Raw genomic sequence first — 13,929 nt, forward strand, 5'->3', positions numbered from 1 at the left:
GACATAAGAACGCATTTCCACGGTTAACGAAGAATTTCAGTCAACACCCTAGTGGTTGACATCACGGAAGCGAAGAAATTTGATTGGATATCGATCACCTATGGAAGTTCGATTTGAGTGACACCGTGATGACTTCCGGCTAAGCTTACATCGTTTTCCTCAGTACTTAGCTAAGCACGCACCAGGTGCTTTGACATGTTTATTGTTAACCATTCCTCGTGCACCATGCGAAAACAAGCTGAAATGGTGAAGTCGAGTACGTGCTAATAAAGAAAAAAGGCAGCCAAGACGCGAGGGTTAACTCTTTGTCTCATCTTTCGAGCGTTGTCAAGTAATAATTTGTTTCGCACTGTTTGTTTGCCATTCACAGAGGACGTTGAAAGTAAGTACAACTCCTATTTAAGTAGGCAGTAAATACCTTAAGTGCCCGAAAAATTCATATATAGTAGAACCTCGTTATAACAAACAGCACTACAACGAACCATGCTTATAGTGAACTACATACAAATGTCATTTATTCACTCATCTATTCAAAGACATTCTTTCGATAACGCAACCGAAAACCCGGAAGCTTCTGCGATATCGGCTATAGCTAAAAAACATTCGATTCGCTCCAGGTTAAGAACATGAAAGCTAGCGAAAAAGCAACATAAGTACTGAAAGAAAATTTGCATCGACATTTATTTTGATTAATGACGTTAAATAATATTGCCAAACATGAATTATCAAATTAAGAGAGTTGGTGGCAATAATAACTTTGATAAAATATGATATACTACTTTTTTCAGTTGTAGTTTGACCTCGTCACACAGGCGTTCACTTTGATATTTCAGAAGGATACGTCTAAGAATTTCAACCATTCTAGTGGGAAAAATTGAAAATGCGAATTTGCGTCTGGCGCTTTCTTGCAACCTAGAACTCAAAACGTGATTCTGCAATGTTACAAGAAATGCCTTCATCATCATCGTCGTCGTCATCATCATCATCATCATCATCATCATCATTATTATTATTGTTATTATTATTATTATTATTATTATTATTATTATTATTATTATTATTATTATTATCTTTATTATTATTAATATTATTATTATATTATTATTATTATTATTATTATTATTATTATTATTATTATTATTATTATTATTATTATTATTATTATTATTATTATTATTATTATTATTATCCTGACTACGCACATTGCAGCCAGAGGCCTCTCCCATGTTCCAACAGTCGACTCGGCGCAGCTGTGTTTGCTTCTGCCTCTTTACACTCAAAAACTTTATAGTCTCATCTACCCACCTAACTTTCTGTTTCCCCCTCATCCGCTTACCTTCTGTGGGAATCCAGTCAGTTACCCTTAATGACCAGCAGTTATCCTGCCTACGTGCTACGTGCCTGGCCCATGTTCATTTCTTCTTGATTCCTACTATGATATTCTTAATCCCTCATTGTTCAGTAATCCACTCTGCTCTCTCATTGTCTCTTAAGGTTACACCTATAATTTTTCTTTCCATCGCTCGCTGCGTCGAGTTTAAGCTGAACCCTCTTTGTGAGCTTCCAGGTTTCTGCTCCGTTAGTAAGTACCGGCAAGATGTAGCTGTTATATATCTTCCTCTTGAAGAATAGTGGCAATCTATCTGTCATGATTTGAGAGTTCTTGCCCAATGTGCTCCACCATATTGTTATTCTTCTAGTTACTTCAATCTCGTGGTTCGGCTCCACGGTTACTACTTGTCCTAACTAGACGTACTATTTTGCAACTTCTAAGTGTACTGCTACCTATCTCGGAGTCCTGTTCTCTTTCGAGGTTGTTGTACATTACTTCCGTTTTCTGAAGACTAATTTTAAGACCTACGTTTCTGCTCTCATTGTCTAATTCAGTATTCATGAATGGCGATTTGTCCACAGAGTTACTCAGCAATGCAATGTCATTGGTGAAACAAAAGTTACTGGGGTACTCTCCATAAACTCTTATCCCTAACTCTTCCAATTCTAAGCTTCTTCAAACCTCTTGCAAGCACACGGTCAATAGCACTAGGAAGATCATAAATCCTTGTCTTACACTTTTCTTTATTGGTATTATGTCACTTTCCTTATGGAGCATTATAGTGACAGTTGATCCTGTGTAGACTTGTTCCAGGATGTCTATGCTTCGTTGACGCGCTGATTCCACAGTGTCCGCATGACTGCTGATATCTCTTCTGAATCAAATGCGTTCTCGTAATCTATGAAGGCTATGTATATGGGCTGCTTGCATTCCGCGCACATTTCCATTACCTGATTGACAGTATTGTTAGACGACATCGGCAACAAAAGAGCACCATAGACGACGAAGACGATGAAAGCGACCGTGCTCGTGTTGTTGTTGCTGCTAGTCTTCCATCTTGGCTACAGCTGCCTCTGACTCTCCTTGTATATTTTGTAAATATATTTATTTCATTCATTTTCTCACCCCCGTAACATTTGGTGGAGATGCGGGGTACAACACGATATAACGGTGCTCCGCAGTGGCCGACGCTTGGATTTTTCCACCATGGCAAACCAGGGACCGGCTCCCGCCGAGGCGATTACAACAACTGTTGTCCTTCCGCAGCTAAAAGATCCTAGCACGTTCTGTGGCACGGATGATGTCGACATCGAAGAATGGTTGCCGCTGTACGAACGTACAAGTAAGAATTACCGCTGGGATGAAACTCTTATGTTAGCCAATATCCTGTTCTGCTTGAAAGGAACAGCAAAAGTGTGGTTCGAGAACCACGAAGATGAAATGGGAAGCTGGGATGCGTGCAAAGAAAAGATGCGCGCCCTTTTCGGCAAGTCTGTGGGTAGAAAGGCAGCGGCCAAGAAGGAGTTGGCATCTCGTGTGCAAACGTCAACATAGTCCTACGTGATTTACATACAGGACGTGCTTGCCCTTTGCCGAAAAGCGGACAACGGTATGGAAGAAACCGAAAAAGTAGCTCACATATTGAAAGGCATTGCAGATGATGCATTCAACCTTCTCATATGCAAGGACTGCAACACGGTCGATGCCATCATCAAGGAGTGCCAGCATTTTGAGGCCGCCAAAAGTCGACGTATCGCCCATAATTTCACTCGACTACCGAACACAGCAGCAACCTGGTCGTGCGAAGACAGGCCTGCGCTACAGACGCCGTTAACTGCAGAGCACGTGACCAAGATCATCAGACGTGAACTTGAAGCTCTGTCTCCTGCGTCCACGTGCTCCCATGCCTGTGACTCTAGCCCTCAGATGGTGCCACTGGTACATGCCATTGTGCGACAAGAGGTTTTTAATGCTGGACTGGCCTCCGAGTGCACTACAGCTCCCTCTCAGCCGACAACCGTCGTCGACCCCATGTTTCGTATGCCCAAAGTCAAAACCTTCCGGCGCGCCCTCGCAATCCAGCCGAGTGGAGGACTGCTGACGATCGCCCGATTTGTTTCAACTGCCACCGTATCGGACACGTGGCCCGCCATTGTAACACTCGGTGGTATTGGCATCAAGCATCCTGTGGGTACACCCATCGGCCAGAGAGGGATCATGGACGCTTTCAAACTTACCGGGAGTCACCTCAGGCCACCAGTGAAGACGTTCCTTCTATGCCGCCATATCGTCGTCGATCTCCATCTCCACATGCTCACCAGTCCCGTTCACCGCTCTCCCGTCGCCCATCGTCTCGCTCGCCCCAATTTCGCCGACCAACGTCGCCGACTGATTACCTGCCGCGGGAAAACTAAATGATGCAGCTCCCGGAGGTGATGCTGCATCGACCACTTGCCCGCCAAATCCTCTGACCATGCTGCCGACTCGACGCAACCTTATTGACGTTGAAGTAGATGACACACCCGTTGTTGCACTGGTGGACACAGGGGCTCACATATCAGTGATGAATTCAGAACTTCGTTGCCGCCTTAGGAAAGTTTTAACGCCACCCACTGTGCCACTCATCCAGGTCGCCGACGGCGGCACGTTTCCCGTGCTTGGAATGTGCTCCGCGCGTATAAGTGTAGCTGATCGCTCCACGACAGTGCTATTTGCTGTGCTCGAGAAATGTTTCCATGAATTTATCCTCGGCATGGACTTTTTATCCGCCCACTCTGCCCTTATTGATTGTGGAACCGGCATGCTTCAACTTGATTTACCTTGTTACCATGACGACCCAACACCAGCTCAACCCCGTCTGTGTTCTGCAGATCACGTTTGCCTAGCACCTCAAGCCGTTACTTACGTGAACCTGAGATGTGTCCCTCCTGTTCCCGATGGTGACTACATGTTGACAGCTATTGCTGACGTTCTGCTGGCCAAAAATGTTGCCGTGCCTCACACACTTTTGACAGTCACGGGAAATACAGCATCTCTTCCGATCCTAAACTTCAGACTGTGCGCTCAAGTTATCCCAAATGGTATGACTCTGGCAGAAGTTTTTTCTATAGATGCTGCCATTTCGGCGTTCGTTGCCAAATCTTCTTCGTTCTTTGCTCCGTTTTCGTCCTCGAAGAGCGCAGCGGATGACACCATCAACAAGATGATCGCTCCGGACCTTCTTCCACCACAGACAGCTGACATCCGGCACCTGCTGAAATCCTACCGGGACATCTTTGATTTTGATGACCGCCCTTTGCGTCAGACATCCTTTGTAACTCATAGGATTAACACTGGAGACGCCAGCCCCATACGACGACGTCCTTATCGCGCGTCTAATGCTGAGCGACAAGTTATCCAGCACGAAGTTGAAGAAATGCTCACAAAAGACGTCATCAAACCTTCCTGCAGTCCATGGGCATCGCCGGTTGTGCTAGTCAAGAAGAAGGATGGCAGCTGGCGCTTCTGCGTAGACTACCGTCACTTAAACAAAGTAACACGTAAGGACATGTATCTACTGTCGCGGATTGACGATGCTCTCGACTGCCTACATGGCTCTGCCTACTTTTAATCTATCGACTTGCGATCTGGATACTGGCAGATTTCTGTCGATCATCGAGACCGCAATAAAACCGCATTCATCACGCCGGATGGACTTTTCCAGTTCAAGGTTATGCCATCCGGATTGTGTAATGCGCCAGCTAGATTTGAAAGAATGATGGACTCTCTTCTGCGTGGATACAAATGGACCACGTGCCTGTGCTATCTCGATGACGTCATCGTATTTTCACCTACATTCGAAAGCCACCTTAGGCGCCTAACGGCTGTTCTTGAGGTTTTCCGGAAAGCAGGACATCAGCTCAACTCTTCCAAATGTCGCTTTTGCCATAGGGAAATCACTGTGCTGGGCCACCTTGTCAGTGCTCGAGGCGTGCAACCTGATCCTGGCAAAATTCGAGTTGTCAAAGATTTTCCCATACCCCGTTCCGCAAAAGATGTAGGGAGTTTTATCGGCCTTTGTTCTTACTTTCGACGTTTAGTGAAGAATTTTGCTGACGTTGCCCGACCACTTACGGAGCTACTGAAGAAGGACATGCCTTTTTATTGGGGTACTGACCAAGCAACTGCCTTCAGCACCTTTACAACATTACTTACTTCCCCGCCCATCTTGGCCCATTTCGACCCGTCCGCCCATACTGAAGTTCGTACCGATGCCAGCGGACATGGAATTGGTGCTGTTCTCGCCCAGCGGCAACGAGGACAAGATCGCGTCATTGCTTATGCCAGTCGCCTCCTTTCTCCTTCGGAGAGCAAGTTTTCCATTACAGAGCGTGAGTGCCTTGCACTAGTCTGGGCTGTCGGAAAATTTCGACCATACTTGTTTGGCCGCTCGTTTTCGGTAATTACAGATCACCATGCCTTGTGCTGGCTGTCATCCCTTAAATATCCAACAGGACGACTTGGCCGTTGGGCCTTGAAACTACAAGAATACAGCTTCGACGTGGCATACAAATCTGGCCTTATGCACCAGGATGCTGACTGTCTATCCCGTCACCCCGTGGACCCACCTGACCTTTCAGCACATGATTCTGACCCTTGTGTCTTCGCCATGTCGGCTTTCACCAACATATGCAAGGAACAGCTCAGCGATCTCCACTTGCGGTCTATCATGCAGAGTCTACGCTTGCCTCACGTAGAACCGTCGCTAACCTTGTTCGTTCTACGCGACGGCATTCTTTACCGACGCAACACCAGTGCCGAAGGACCAGAGCTACTACTCGTAGTTCCTGCGACACTCCGTTCCGCTGTACTTGAACAGCTTCACGACGCCCCAACCGCGGGACATCTTGGGGTCACGCGCACGTACGATCGCGTGCGTCGTAGATTCTTCTGGCCAGGCCTTTACCGTTTTGTGCGCCGATACGTTGCTGCATGTGAGTCCTGCCAGCGCTCCAAACATTCCACCTTGCCACCAACTGGTCCGCTCCAACCAATAGACATACCCACCGTTCCCTTCTACCGCGTTGGTCTTGATCTCGTTGGACCATTTCCTACTTTTCTCACCAGAAACAAGTGGATAGCCGTAGCCACTGATTACGCCACAAGATACGCTATTACACGAGCGCTACCGACAAGCTGTGTCACTGACGTCGCGGACTTCTTGCTTCGTGACGTAATTCTTCACCATGGTGCTCCTCGACAGCTGCTGACTGATCGTGGTCGCTCATTTCTTTCAAAAGTAGTAAGTGACATCCTTCGCTCGTGTTCGATGCGTCACAAGCTCACTACGGCCTATCACCCACAAATAAATGGTCTTACCGAGCGCCTAAATCGAACACTGACAACAATGCTCTCCATGTACGTTTCCGAAGATCACCTTGATTGGTATAGTACTTTGCCTTATGTGACATTTGCGTACAATTCGTCACGCCACGGCACCGCTGGCTTCTCCCCATTCTATTTATTGTTCGGCCGCCATCCAGCGTTACCCTTCGAGACTCTTCTCCCATCAACTACGCAAACGGTTACAGAGTACGCCCGGGATGCCACTGCTCGGGCGCAAGTGGCCCGCCAAATCGCACGGCAACGTCTTCTTGGCTCGCAGCTCTCTCAGAAGGCCCGCTACGATAGCCATCACAGAGTAGTTTCATACTCTCCAGGTTCATTGGTCCTCCTCTGGACACCATGCCGCCACGTTGGCCTCTCTTCGAAGCTCCTGTCTCGCTACTCGGGGCCTCACAAAGTTTTACGCCGGCTTACCGATGTCACATACCAGATTGCTCCGTTGGACAGTCTGTCATCGTCGTCCGCACCCGCTACTGACGTCGTCCACGTGACCCGCCTCAAACCGTACATATCCGCATATGACCCTACTCTCCTTTAGGCGCCGAGACGGCGCTGCCAGCAGCGGGGGGTTATATGTTACACGACATCGGCAACGAAAGAGCACCATAGACAACGAAGACGATGAAAGCGACTGTGCTCGTGTTGTTGCTGCTGGTCTTCCATCTTGGCTGCAGCTGCCTCTGACTCTTCCTGTATATTTTGTAAATATATTTATTTCATTCATTCTCTCACCCCCGTAACAGTATGATTAGGTCCATTGTGGAGTAGCCTGTACGAAATCCTTCGGTTGATTGAATTCTAATGTTGTCTTAATTTCGTTAGCAATTACCTTCGTAAATAGCTTGTATACGACGGAGAGCAAGCTAATCGGCCTGTAGTTATTCAAGTCCTTATCATCTCTTTTATTAAGGATTAATATTATGTTAGCATTTTTACAAGATTATGGTACCCTTCCTGTCAGAAGATATTTCGTAAACAGGATGGTTAGTTTTTCTTACACAATTTGTCCTCCATCTTTCAGCACATCTGATGTTACGTGATTCTCACTACCCGCTTTTTCTCTTTGCATTCCCTCCAAGGCTTTCCTGACTTCTTTTGTAATTACTGGTGGGGTGTCATCTAGGATACTGCCAGTTCTTATATTATTCCGGTTGTCCCGACTACTGTGCAGATCTCTGTAGAACTCCTCCGCTACTTTAGCTATCCTATTCATATAGGTCGCTAATTTTTCTTCCTTATCCCTTATTGCATACATCTGGTTTTCGCCTATCAGAAGTTTTATTTTTACCGCTTTGACACTTCCTTCGTTTTAGAGCATGTTCAATTCTCACCACGTTATACCTTCATGTATCGGGTACCTTATGCTTCTTAATTATAAGCTTAAGAAGCCCGCGGCCAGTTCTATTTTGTCTGTTGTGTTTGACGATTTCATGAGATTTTTCGTCTCCTGGGACATCTTGCAAGTGGTCTGTCTCACTACCATACCTTGGCTTTTACTGCACGCTCCATAATAATGCTCGTTAGATTATCATTCATCGCATCAACGCTAAGGCTGGTCTCCTCTATAAGAGCCGAGAATCTGTTCTGAAGGGAGACTCTGAATTCATGTATTTTACCTCCAGTGCTTGCTCATTGATTATCCTCTTGTGTATCAGTTTCTGTCGACCCTTCTTCAAATTTAGGCGAATTCGAGACCGTACAATTTTATGGTCACTGAATCGTACCTTGCCAATCACTTCCACTTCCTGCACGACTCGTGCGTGTGCACTGAGTATAAAGCCTGTTTAGTTCTTATTTTCGCCATTAGGGCGCCTCCATGTCCATTTACGGTCAACTCGTTTTCGGTAGAAGGTATTCAAGACCTGTAAATTATTTCGCTCTGCGAATTCTGCTAATACATCTCCTCGGGCATTGCTTGACTGCTCATCCAAATATCGCGGTATCTGATACGAACCTCGATGACCGCATTTCAATGCAGGCAGAATGCTATTGGGTTCATCTCGTATATTTCCGTAGCTCTGAACTACCGCGTTTCGCGTTATCACAGCATGGTGTCGGCGCTTAAAAACGGAACAATTACTAATATTGTCTTTATATCAAAAAGTAGCACCTTTTAATTATCTGGACTCGAGTTGCGATTTCGCAAAGCACCATAAATTAAAAAAAACACTACTGTTGAAAGTAAATTCGAAGACTAGAAATTTGTTGCACTTATGTCTGGCATCAACACATCAACGCATGCTGACCTTTGACGTGCAGTAACAACTGTTGAAGTTTTGTTCTCAGTTTCTTTGCGACATAGCAATCATTTAGTAAAAAAAACAGGACAGTCTTGCAACTATCGCACTATATATAGGACAAGACTGTGGGAACAGCTATATTTGAGGCTCGATGTTTCCAAGGTGCCTTGACTAAACTTGCCCTGACCTGACAAACGATCTCGATGTTACTCTGGAAAAGACAAGTCCTGTTGTCCAAACGTTGCTCCCCCCCCCCCCCCCCCCGACACTTCCTGTTGGACATTTTTTTCTCGTAACTCTCAAAGCTTTGTATACGCCTGACCCTACATCCTGTGTTGTTTGGATATGATGCAGTCGATTGTGTAGTTGGGAAATACACAGTCGATTAGTCAAGGCGAATGCCGATGGCCCATATATCACTGTAGCCCAGCTAGCCTTGCTCTCGTTATGAAGACATCACAACAGCCTTTGGCGGCCGGGAAGATGCCAGCGCAGTTATGCATTATGCATTTCCACGTGCCATAAAGGCTGTCCTGCCAACGATGAGCGTGCGAACATACTGCGTTGCGAACACGGCTGTCTCGAGCTCCTCCCCTTCTCTGTACCACCACAATCACGTACCATCATGTAGCACTTTTCGCGATGGAAACGCACTGCTCCTATTTGCTAAATTTCTAAGGACTGTACGCAACCTTTATTGTGGGCTGTAACACCATTCTCGCAGATATTGTTTACATTTGTCTGTGTTCGTACAGACGAATTTTTCCAAAATATTGACGTAAAAAGAAGTTCCAACCAGAGTGAAATTCATACAAACAGCGGAGCCTCGGTTTTTCTGTGCTGCCCTTGCAATTTTTTGGAGATTTTTTAGACATTTTGAGACGTTGTGCGGCGTCTGCGATTACACTTTTTCTTGAGCTGAAATATACCGCTAAGCTCATGTCGCAGCACTTGCCACACACCCCGCTACAGCGAGTTCAAAACATACCATTCACTCTGGAGCAGCCACTTACCATTTCACAGTGTGGAAACCATTTCGTCAGCGATTGAGGCAGTTACAATATATATGAGCTTATCTGAAAACTTGAGCATGACGACGCGAACCCTTATTTGTCGTCAGGTCCAGCCCTATAAGAGCTACTCTGTAAAACCACTGCAGTAGTTTAATGTGGTTGCATAGTTTATCGAATGGTAGCTCAGTTTTGCTCATTGTGGGAATTTACGAGACCAATTCTTTGCAAATATCGCATTTTAATCCGTGTCTAGGCAAGGACGATCAGAACAAGTCCACTAGCCGCAACAAGAGAGACAAACTATTCTAATACAAGACAACAAACAGAGTGCTTGGCGTCGTCAGCGTTCTAGGCGCGAACGCAAAGTGAGATTTAAGGCAGGCAGCGCATGCCTCCGGTGGTGGCACTACAGAGGACTTATATTGAGTCGCTGCTAACAATGCATCGAGCACAAGAGCGGCGCGTCCTTTCGAACGAGGCACTTGTGCCTCACATTAGGCTCTGTCGCCGGCGTTCGCCCTGCCCGAGCTTCAGGTTCCAGCACACTGCTTGGACGAGAGAGGAACGACCTGCGACACTCCACTGGGTCTTTCTGTCCTCGTCCAAGTAGTTGGCTGCGACCCTCCTCGCTACGTGTGTCCAACGAACTCAGGCAGACACAATCTTTAACGCTAGAATCACAGAATGAGGTGTCTTCAGTGTATGCACAGGAAAGTAGAGCTATGAATCTGGATCGGGAACCGACAAGCTTTGGCTTAAATGCGCCAATATGAATGGGGCTCACAAAATACGCGTGTGAGGCAAGTGAGAATACAGCACGGGGGCTCCGTTCCCGTCAGTCAGCCACCGACAGAGGGGCGTGGCGGTGAACGACAACTCTTTTGTGTACCGAACGATGGAAAGACAGACAGTCAACGAGGGAGAGACAGAGTTGTTCGAGCGGAGGAAATGCGCGGACGACGGACCGTCGTAGGCCGGGCCACGTGGTCCTGTCTTCGTGGTCGAACCCATGGCACGAGGGTTTGCAACCTATACGGCAGCGGTGTGTATTCCGAAGATCTGCCCTACGACCAACGACCTATAAGGCAGTGAAGCAGCAGCCTGGAGTTCATCAGCACGGGTCTTCGATGACGTACCAACCGTAGATAAGCGCCGCATTCGACGGCTCTCCTGTCTCGCTGAGCCTGTCTTTGTCGTATTTCATCCAGTGTTTATCGATAGTTCACGAGTCGTGGTTTCTTGTCTCCACGTCAGCGTCGAGTTTTAAACGCGAAGCATTTTTTAGCGAACTTCGGCGACTTCGGCCGTATCAGTCTGTCTATCTAGCCGCCTACAACACTTAGCTCTACTGGCCCTTTTGATAATGATATCTATACCGAAATTAGTATAGAATAACATGACTGTATGACCAGCCTAAATGACTAGTCATAATGGGGAAATCATGACACGTATGTCATGAACGTCATGATTCGCAAGTCATGGTTTTGCATGCTCTTGCGGTGGTTCCATCCACATGACATAATTAAGACTGCACACATATGACAAGACTGCACGGCGAACATAAGTGACAGGCCCTAACGTGGACATGCCACGCTCATGGTGCGCAACTTGCCGTTGCGCTAGCTTGACACATACCAAATTTGGTATTGCGAGACGTGAGTGGATGACGAAGGTATATGACTGAAGCGAAGATGATAATCGTGACATCCGTGTCTTGTACAACATGACCAAATGCTACTCTCATAACGTGCTCACAGTCGTTTCGATAGCTTCACATATACGAAATTAGGTTTTACGCGACTTCCGGTTGCGGCGGCTTCATTTTCGATGGAGGTGGAAATGCTGTAGGCCCGCTTGCTCAGGTTTTGGTGCACGTTAAGGTTGCCTAAATTTCCGGAGCTCTCCACTACGGTGTCTCTCATACTCATACGGTGGTTTTGAGACGTTAAACCCCACATATCAATCAATAAGGTTTTACGTGACATGATTAGACAACGAAGGTAAATGACACGTCCAAACATGATACTCTAGCCATGCGTGTCATGTAAAACGTGACTTCATGCTACGCTCATAGCGCGTTCGAGGCCGTTTCGCAAGCTTCACATGTACCAAACTTAGTATTACGTCTCGTGAATGGACGACGAACACAACTGCCAGGCGCAAATATGATTATGGCAAATATGAATTATGGCACGGAAGTCATGTACGGCATAATTTACATGCCGACCACTGCTGGGGCTGGTATTGCAAACGTTAGTGGTGCCGTCATTACGCGACTACATACTCTCATCTCATCTAGGTACCTCAGTGCCCATAACATTTCTACTTGCGTTTACTTTATACTACATTCACGCGCCTCGTCATGTTGTCGTGATTTTAAAGTGACATATCAATATACCTCATTCGTGCTTCGCATATCATCGATTCCCACTGTACTTGGGATCTGCCAATTTTTTTTAAGTATGACATCATGCCATGGAGTGCACTTTTTGAGCGAGTGGGCTACTTCGGGGCATTTTGGGGGAGAAATGGTCACCTCATGGCACGCGCTGGGTGTATCGCGTGAAGGAATGTCGCGCGTAGTATGTATGGCTTGAGTAGTCTCACGTGTTTTCGTTCTTGGTCTAGAAAAGTGTGCGTTGTATCCCGACTCTTGCCCCTAGTCCGGGTTTAATCAGGCGTGGGCCTATCACCGGTCAGTGGTCGAACCACTTGAGCACGCGGGGTTGATTTTTTGTCGGCTCACCCCCTACAAACGGAGAGTGCGCGTATGTCCGACCGAATACCCAGTATTCCCTTACAACGGAACAAATCAAGAATACTATAAAATAGATTTGTTTAAGCTAAGCTTGAAGTAATTGATATGTCAATCCGGTGACGTTCCCTAGAACTCTCCTCAACCACAGCTCGAAAGCAGAAGCGGAAGCTTAACCGAGGATCATGAGAATCCACCGAAATATAGGGAATCAATATTTTTGAAAAATAGCGCTTAGTCCAATGAAGCGTAACTGAAGCCATTGCGATAATCGTCTTCTCTACCAATCACCGCCAGTTCTTAGCCGTAAATTGCACCAGCGGGCTTTTCCGATTGCGACAAGGATCGGCGTTTGTTTAGCCACAAATAGCCTCTTTTTTTTTATTTATGCTCATATCGTTTTGGAGGTCAGGCGGTTGGACAACCGTGTAAGGCTTTCATTAAACAATGAAAAGTTACGGGGCATGCTTTAGCTCGGGTACAGGGAGGATATTGGCATCGGAAACTCGGAACAATGCCCTCCTATGCCGACATCTTTAAAAAAAACATTTTAGTCCTCTAATCATGCAAGAAAGAAAAGCAGCGCTTCAGGCACGCCAATGCGAAGCCTCTATTGTCTCCGTGTTTCCCCGACTGAGACAGTGCTCCTCAGTTGTTCTCACTCGGCTCTTTTTTTTTTCAGCCACTACCGAGAACAAGCCATGGAAACCTCGTAAGTTGGGCTGCGTGTTCGCCTGCTCTTGGGCATATACATCCGCCTCAACGAGCTCATGCAGCTAGCAGTGAGATCCACCCACCTCTCAGCTCCGACGTTGTTTCCGCAGAAACTTAGGATGTTATCGTGTGCACGAAGCTCGTCTTAAACCAAGAAGTCAATGGCAGAAGCTTTCTGCTTTGTTTCTGCACTGATTAAACCGTAATCAACAAAGCATGATGAATGGGAGCTCAGCGGGATGTTCTCCTTTGTGCCAACACGCAAACAGACGCTCTAGTTGGTTCATAAATCTTTTGTTCGATTGAGAGCTTCGTAGCGGGGAACAAATGACACTTAATCGGCAGATATATTTGAGCTAATTGGTTCGTTGCGGAACTTGACGTCATTCAGTGATTTATTTCTAGCTCTATGCCGCCATTCTCCACCAACTTTACAACATTTAAACAGGTTACCTGAATAAAAAAAGGAACGTCAGATATAACATCACA

At 46.4% G+C, this 13,929-nt stretch overlaps 1 protein-coding gene across 1 annotated transcript in view; it reads left to right on the top strand.

Moving 5' to 3' along the window:
* Positions 1 to 371: 371 nt before the first annotated feature.
* The window catches only part of LOC142786517 (uncharacterized), a 52,884-nt gene continuing 39,326 nt past the window's right edge, over positions 372 to 13,929 (top strand). The window contains exons 1-2 of the mRNA XM_075884244.1: positions 372 to 382; positions 13,409 to 13,438. The gene's annotated coding sequence lies outside the window, so the exon portion shown is untranslated. The remainder of the gene's footprint in view (positions 383 to 13,408; positions 13,439 to 13,929) is intronic.

Source organism: Rhipicephalus microplus, unplaced genomic scaffold (assembly GCF_043290135.1).
Source record: "Rhipicephalus microplus isolate Deutch F79 unplaced genomic scaffold, USDA_Rmic scaffold_24, whole genome shotgun sequence".
NCBI lineage: Eukaryota > Metazoa > Arthropoda > Arachnida > Ixodida > Ixodidae > Rhipicephalus > Rhipicephalus microplus.